The sequence below is a fragment of the Anopheles gambiae genome (genome assembly GCF_943734735.2).
Source record: "Anopheles gambiae chromosome X unlocalized genomic scaffold, idAnoGambNW_F1_1 X_unloc_10, whole genome shotgun sequence".
In the NCBI taxonomy this organism is placed as follows: domain Eukaryota; kingdom Metazoa; phylum Arthropoda; class Insecta; order Diptera; family Culicidae; genus Anopheles; species Anopheles gambiae.
This window is the reverse complement of record NW_026902554.1, coordinates 122,501-129,513: the sequence shown is the minus strand read 5'-3', so window position 1 is coordinate 129,513 and position 7,013 is coordinate 122,501. Positions and strand designations below refer to the sequence as shown.

The window sequence follows — 7,013 nt, the reverse complement described above, 5'->3', positions numbered from 1 at the left end:
CCTTTGTTGGAAACGGTGTGGCGACTGCCAGCGTTGTCGACGTGACCTTCGCCAGCTCGTCCATAGCTCAGCCGAGCACTTGGTTGGTAAGAAACACGGACACGCGATCTGACCATAGGTATATCACCTATTCGGTAGGCCCAGCGTCAGCAGACCAGCAGCGTAACCAAGGACAGTCACGTCAACGGGGCCAGCGAGAGCGTTTTCAACATGCAGGCACGCGATTTAAGACGAAACAGTTCTCGAAAGAGAATTTCCTGGCCACGCTACATGGCGAGGGATTCCGAGAGAAGGCAGTCAATCACCAGGGAATGATCTCGGCAATGATATCGGCCTGCGAGAAAACCATGCAAAGGATGACGTCGTCTTTCCCCGACCCTCATCGGGACGTTTACTGGTGGACGCCACTGATTGCTCTGCTTAGGCAGAACTGCGAGCAGACGAGAGATCGCATGCAGCAGACAAGTGATCTCCAGAACCGAAGTCTGGCTGCAGCCCAATACCGAACAGCTAAAGCTGAGCTGGATAGAGCTATACGTGCCAGCAAAAAGGCTGCCTTCCAGGAATTGATCGATGCTGCGGAGGAAAACGTTTTCGGAGCCGGGTACTTAGTAGTCCTCTCCCGTCTTCGCGGTGGAAGGGCCCCACCCGAGACGGAGAGAGCGAGGCTTGAAAGCATCGTTACAGAGCTTTTCCCGCAACATCCGCCCTTCAACTGGCCCAGCATCAGTTCCGAGGAAGAACAGGAACAGCCTGCAGACCAGCAGACTCCATGGACCCAAGTCACGATCCCGGAACTCCGTCTGATAGCTAGCACCATGCCGAACAAAAAAGCGCCGGGCCTTGACGGAATTCCGAACGCCGCTGTCAAGGCTGCAATCCTTGCGTACACGGACGTTTTCCAGGCGTTGTACCAAAGCTGTCTGGAAACGGCTACATTTCCAGCACCATGGAAACGACAGCGGTTGGTACTGCTCCCCAAGCCGGGGAAACCACCGGGTAGCAGCGGGTCATACCGACCTTTGTGCATGCTGGATGCCTTAGGGAAAGTGCTGGAGAAGCTCATTCTAAACAGACTTCACAACCACCTGGAAGATCCTGCTGCGGTGAGGCTGTCAGACAGGCAGCATGGCTTCCGGAGGGGGCGATCTACAATTGGTGCCATTCGAACAGTGATCGAGGCTGGTCAGAGCGCGATGAGATTCCGCCGCACGAACGGGCGGGATAACAGGTTCCTGCTGGTCGTGTCAATGGATGTCAAGAATGCCTTCAATACGGCAAGCTGGCAGGCCATCGCCACTGCACTGCAGATGAAAGGAGTACCTGCTGGTCTGCAAAGAATCGTGAGGAGCTACTTCGAGAACCGAGAGTTGGTCTTCGAGACATCCGACGGCCCAGTAACTCGGTCCATCACGGCTGGTGTTCCACAGGGTTCGATTCTTGGCCCCACCCTGTGGAACACCATGTACGATGGAGTTCTGGACGTCGCCCTTCCGCAGGACTGCGAGATGGTGGCGTATGCTGACGACTTGGTGCTGCTGATTCCGGGCATCGACGTAAATGCAGTGAAGGCTGCAGCCGAGGAGGCGGTCGCCAGTGTCTCTCACTGGATGGCTCAACATCATCTCCAGATTGCGCCGGAAAAGACGGAGTGCGTGCTTATCTCCAGCACGAAGAACCCTACGCAGGTCACCATAAGAGTAGGGGACGTGGAGGTGACATCTTCCCGCACGATGCGTTACCTTGGGGTGACCCTTCACGATCACCTATCGTGGCTGCCCCATGTCCGAGAGGTAACCACTCGGGCAAGGAAGATAGCAGATGCCGTTACCCGCCTCTTGCGCAACCACAGTGGACCAAAGACCAGCAAAGCGCGACTGTTGGCCTCGGTCGCAGAGTCGGTCATCCGATATGCTGCGCCCATCTGGCATGGCGAGGTGACGAAGAGAGAGTGTCGTCGACTTTTGGAGAGGGTTCAGCGAGTCTCAGCACGGAGGGTGGCACGCACCTTCCGTACCGTAAGGTATGAGACCGCCACCCTCCTCGCCGGGCTGACCCCCATCTGTCTCTTGATAGAGGAGGATGCGCGAGTGTTCGAGCGTGTTAATGATCCGGGACGGTCGATAACGAAGGCAGCCATCCGGTTGGAGGAGAGGCAGCGCACCATCACGATGTGGCAGAGCCAATGGGACGCCGAGGCCGACACCTCCAGATACACCCGGTGGACGCATCGGATAATCCGCGACATCAGCGCTTGGCAAGGCCGGAGACACGGGGAGATGACCTTCCACTTGGCCCAGGTGCTCTCTGGACATGGGTTCTTCAGAGAGTACCTGGCCATCAACGGCTTTACGGAATCCCCTGACTGTCGGAGCTGTGCGGGTGTTCCGGAAAATGCCCATCACGCCATCTTCGAATGCCCCAGGTTTGCTCGAGTGAGGATGGAGTACTTTGGTGAACTGGGGCCGAATCCGGTCACGCCGGACAGTCTTCAGGACTTCCTTATGGGCAGCCAAGACAACTGGAGCAGCTTCTGTGAGGCGGCACGTCGAATAACAACAACGCTGCAGCGTGACTGGGACACGGAACGAGAACAGCGGGCTGCTTCCAATCGTGAGGAAGCTGAAATACAACAGCAGCTACAGCGAGAGGAAGACGAACGCCGCACTGAAGAACGGCGGCAGCTCCACAATGAGGCAAATCGTGCCTACCGCCAGCGCAATAGGAGAAGTCAACCTACTCCACCAGCTCCACCACCAACACCCAGGGAGGCCGCTCGCCTCGAAGATGGGCGACGGAGAGTGGCCCGCTGGCGGGAAAGACAACGAATGATTCGGAACGGTGGAATCCAAATGCTACGAGCGCTGTTCGGCCATGATGCCTGGTCGAGCGAAAGTGACGATGAACCCGATGACGTCGAGCGAGGCGGACTTGATGCTGCCCAGCAGGCAGCAGCAGCCGAAGCCGAAAGAGCGGCACGCTAAAGCTAACTTTAGTAAAAAGAACAACGAAAGTGTAAAAAAAAAAAGAGAAAGGTGCTTCGGTACAGATATAGGGCTCCCCTTAAGGGAATGAATTCAGAGGAACAGTTTGGAAAATAGAATTTCAACTTAAATTAAACGGAAAGGTGCGAACGCACGGCTAAAAAGTTAGGCTCCCTATGAGCATCACGTCCACCCTTAAATCCCTTCGCAGGGCATAAGGGGCGGATTATGAGAGGGCTGGGTTTTCTTTTCGATGTAACATACGATCAATAAAAATCCACTCGATATAAAAAAAAAAAAAAAAGCCAGTTATCCCTGTGGTAACTTTTCTGACACCTCTTGCTAAAAACTCGTTATAACCAAAAGGATCGTAAGGCCAAGCTTTCGCTGTCCCGAAGTGTACTGAACGTTGGGATCAAGCCAGCTTTTGTCCTTATGCTCAGCGTGTGGTTTCTGTCCACACTGAGCTGACCTTTGGACACCTCCGTTATCGTTTTGGAGATGTACCGCCCCAGTCAAACTCCGCACCTGGCACTGTCCATGACGTGGACCGAAAGGACCTGTCCAGGAGTCTTCGAGCCGGGCGGCGCGCGGAACCGGGGGCAAACGTGACATCATAAACGATCGACCGCGCAGAAGCAGTGCACCACGAATGCACCGACGTACGCAAGCTTGTACCCTTGCGGGCCACGGCTCACGGTCGGACAAGCGGGTAACACGCTACACACGACGATGCTACGATGCAGTCTCCCCGGCGGCACCACCCAGCGACACACTGGACGCTGAGCGAGAAACACGGCGCATTGGGCGCGCGCAGGCGAACCGCCGCCACAGCCCCCCGGAGGAGGTGCGCGCACGATCCGGACCTGGGGCCCGCGCTTGTTCCACCCAATCATGTAAGTAAGGCAACAGTAAGAGTGGTGGTATCTCAGAGGCGAGCTCCACGAGGAAGCCCTCCCACCTATGCTGCACCTCCTATATCGCCTTACAATGCCAGACTAGAGTCAAGCTCAACAGGGTCTTCTTTCCCCGCTAGTGCATCCAAGCCCGTTCCCTTGGCTGTGGTTTCGCTAGATAGTAGATAGGGACAGAGGGAATCTCGTTAATCCATTCATGCGCGTCACTAATTAGATGACGAGGCATTTGGCTACCTTTTTTTTTTTTTTTTTTTTTTTTTTTTTTTTGTTATCGAAGGGGAAATCTTGCATAAGACACCTGGGTGATCAACCCCGGTAGTGTGAGATTCTTACTCACTAAAACCCCTCCGTGCCTTCAACCGGCCCCGAGTGGATCACCCGTTAGGGTATCGACGTCACTCGGGCGGTGGATGTCCATCATCCCAGGCAACGAATGGCTTCCAACAGTGGTGATTAGCCACTGTCTAGCCCTCGGCGATGAAGCTACGATGAACTACGATGAATCCTTGTCGTTACTCGTCGTCACTGTCGCTGCTCTGCAAGGCCAACTGGATGTTGGCGAGCAAAGCACGTCGTTCGCCTCGTTCGATGACGTGTCTTCGATGTTGTTGTCGAATCATAATCGTCCGTACTGCTTGATGAACCATGCTCCAGTTATATCTGTTAGCAGACATAACTTCGATGATGTTCTCCGGCGTTAACTCCTCGTCGACTTGATGCTGAAGTCTGATGATCAGTTCACGATGACGTACACAATGGAATATCGTGTGTTCGGCGTCCTCAGGTTCCTCGCACGCATCGCATAGCGGCGAACCCGTTAACTGCATCCGATGAAGCTGGTAGGCGTAGAAGCCATGGCTGGAAAGAAACTGAGAAAGAAAGAAATCTACACCACCAAATCTTCTACTTATCCATCTGTTGACGTCGGGTATGAGACGGTATGTCCACCGACCGTGAACACTCTCATCCCATTCTCGTTGCCATCGTTCCATAGTTGTGACACGTTCCATGTTACGTGCAACCGATCCGGCGATGTTCTCTGCTCGTCTCCGATGAAAAGTCCTGGAGTCCTCGTCCAGGAGGAGATGCAGCGGGATCATTCCCGCAAGCACGCAGACTGCATCGTGAGAAGTTGTCCTGAAAGAAGAGATAACTCGCTGGACTACTGGCCGGTAAAACCGACGTAGCCATTGTCTACGGTTAGCAAATCTAAGGGTATGACACCAAATGGGCGAGGCATACCGGACCTTCGCCACAACAGTAAGAGCAATTACTCGCCTAACATTACTACTTGGACCTGCCTTATTAGGCATCATCCTTACCAAGGTGGTCCATAGCTTCGTCGCTCTCTCCACCGCATACCTGATGTGTGAAGTGTACTCGAGGCGGTCATCTAAGACCATCCCCAAATACTTTAAGCTGCGCGACGAATGTACTACGTGATCACCTACCCTGATAGCCCCGTGCTGTATCCTCTGATGGGAACTGACCATAATAAACTCGGTCTTGGTCGGGGCTATCTTTAATCCGTTGTCGGTCATCCATCTGTCGATGATGCGAATCTGGCTGGAAACGAGAATTTCAATATCATCAACACAATTACCTTCCACCAACAGTACTATATCGTCTGCATAGCCGATAATCCGTGCACCTTCCACCATTGCAACTCGTAGGACACCGTCGTACATGAGGTTCCATAACGTTGGGCCAAGTACCGAGCCTTGAGGTACACCCGATGTGACTGTAATCTCTGCCGGTCCATCTGTGGTATCATACATCAGCACACGATTCCTAAAATAATCACCAATGATATCATACAGATATTTAGGAGTGTTAATTCGCTGTAATGCATTTGCAATCGCCAACCATGAAGCACTGTTAAAAGCATTAGTAACATCTAATGTAACAACTGCACAATACCGTCCACTGTATCTGTTTCTACTTCTAGCTACCGAAACAATGTCCACTACCCGTTAAATCGCATCAACTGTTGATCGACGACTTCTGAAACCAAATTGGTCGTCAGACAGTCCGTTGACCTCCTCGATGTGTGCATTTAGCCGTTGCACTATGATGCGTTCTAGACCTTTACCTGCCCCGTCTAGTAGACAAATGGGGCGAACTGAACCCGGTTCCCCTGGTGGTTTGTTCGGCTTCGGTATTAGCACCAACCTCTGCCTTTTCCACTCATCGGGGAACTTCGCGTTCTCTAAACAGCCTTGGTAAACCCTGCAAAATGCATCGGTTGCAGTCAACATACCAACTTTCAGCGCCTCATTCGGGATACCATCTGGTCCCGGCGCCTTCTTGTTGGGTAGTCTCCTGGCAACCGCAAGAATCTCATCATTAGTAACCATCTCAAACTCTCGTGGCTGATCGATACGATAATCAGGCCACACCGTGTTTGGGTGAGTAGGAAAAAGCTCGCTCACCACTTCCCTAAACTCGTCCAATGTCATGGTTCGGGGTCCAATCGAACCCTCGGCCACTTTCTTGAACGTATGATATACAATACCAAATGATGCGTTGTTCGCTGTTCCCAGGAACTCTTTCCACTTCCTCTGTCGGGTATGCTTGATCAATCGCTTGAGGGCATTCCTTGCCACCTTGAACTCGTCCCTAAAAGAAGAATAGAGATCAGTATTAAATGCTCTTTGCGCTAATCGATCGCGGTGTTTGCACTCTTTGCGAAGTGCCTCAATCTCTAGCGTCCACCAAAATGCACTCTTGTTAGGAGTGTACCTCTTACGCTTGGTCATCGTCGCATTACACGCCGTGACAAGTATACGCATTAAGTCTTCGCTTGTAGTGACCTCGGTCTCAAAAGCGGCTTGCATCATAACTTCAAATATATCTTTGCTAAAATACTTGATGCTCCATCCCGTTATGGGTCGGGACAGATTACGCACGCTTTGCGTCTCGAGATCTATTCGTATCGCACGATGATCAGAGTTCATATAGCTAGATAAAACCTCCCACTTAAATGATCTTGCAACTGTTCTGCTCGCAAAAGTAAGATCAACTACTGACGTACGCCCTGGTCCAACATAAGTTGGGGTGCTGCCGTCGTTCAATAAAATTGCGTCAATCTGCGCAAAGGTTGATAAGACCA

General features: G+C 52.6%; 1 pseudogene; it reads right to left on the bottom strand.

The window, feature by feature from the left end:
- Positions 1 to 2,977: 2,977 nt before the first annotated feature.
- LOC133394305 (large subunit ribosomal RNA) overlaps positions 2,978 to 7,013 on the bottom strand; it is an 8,865-nt pseudogene continuing 4,829 nt past the window's right edge.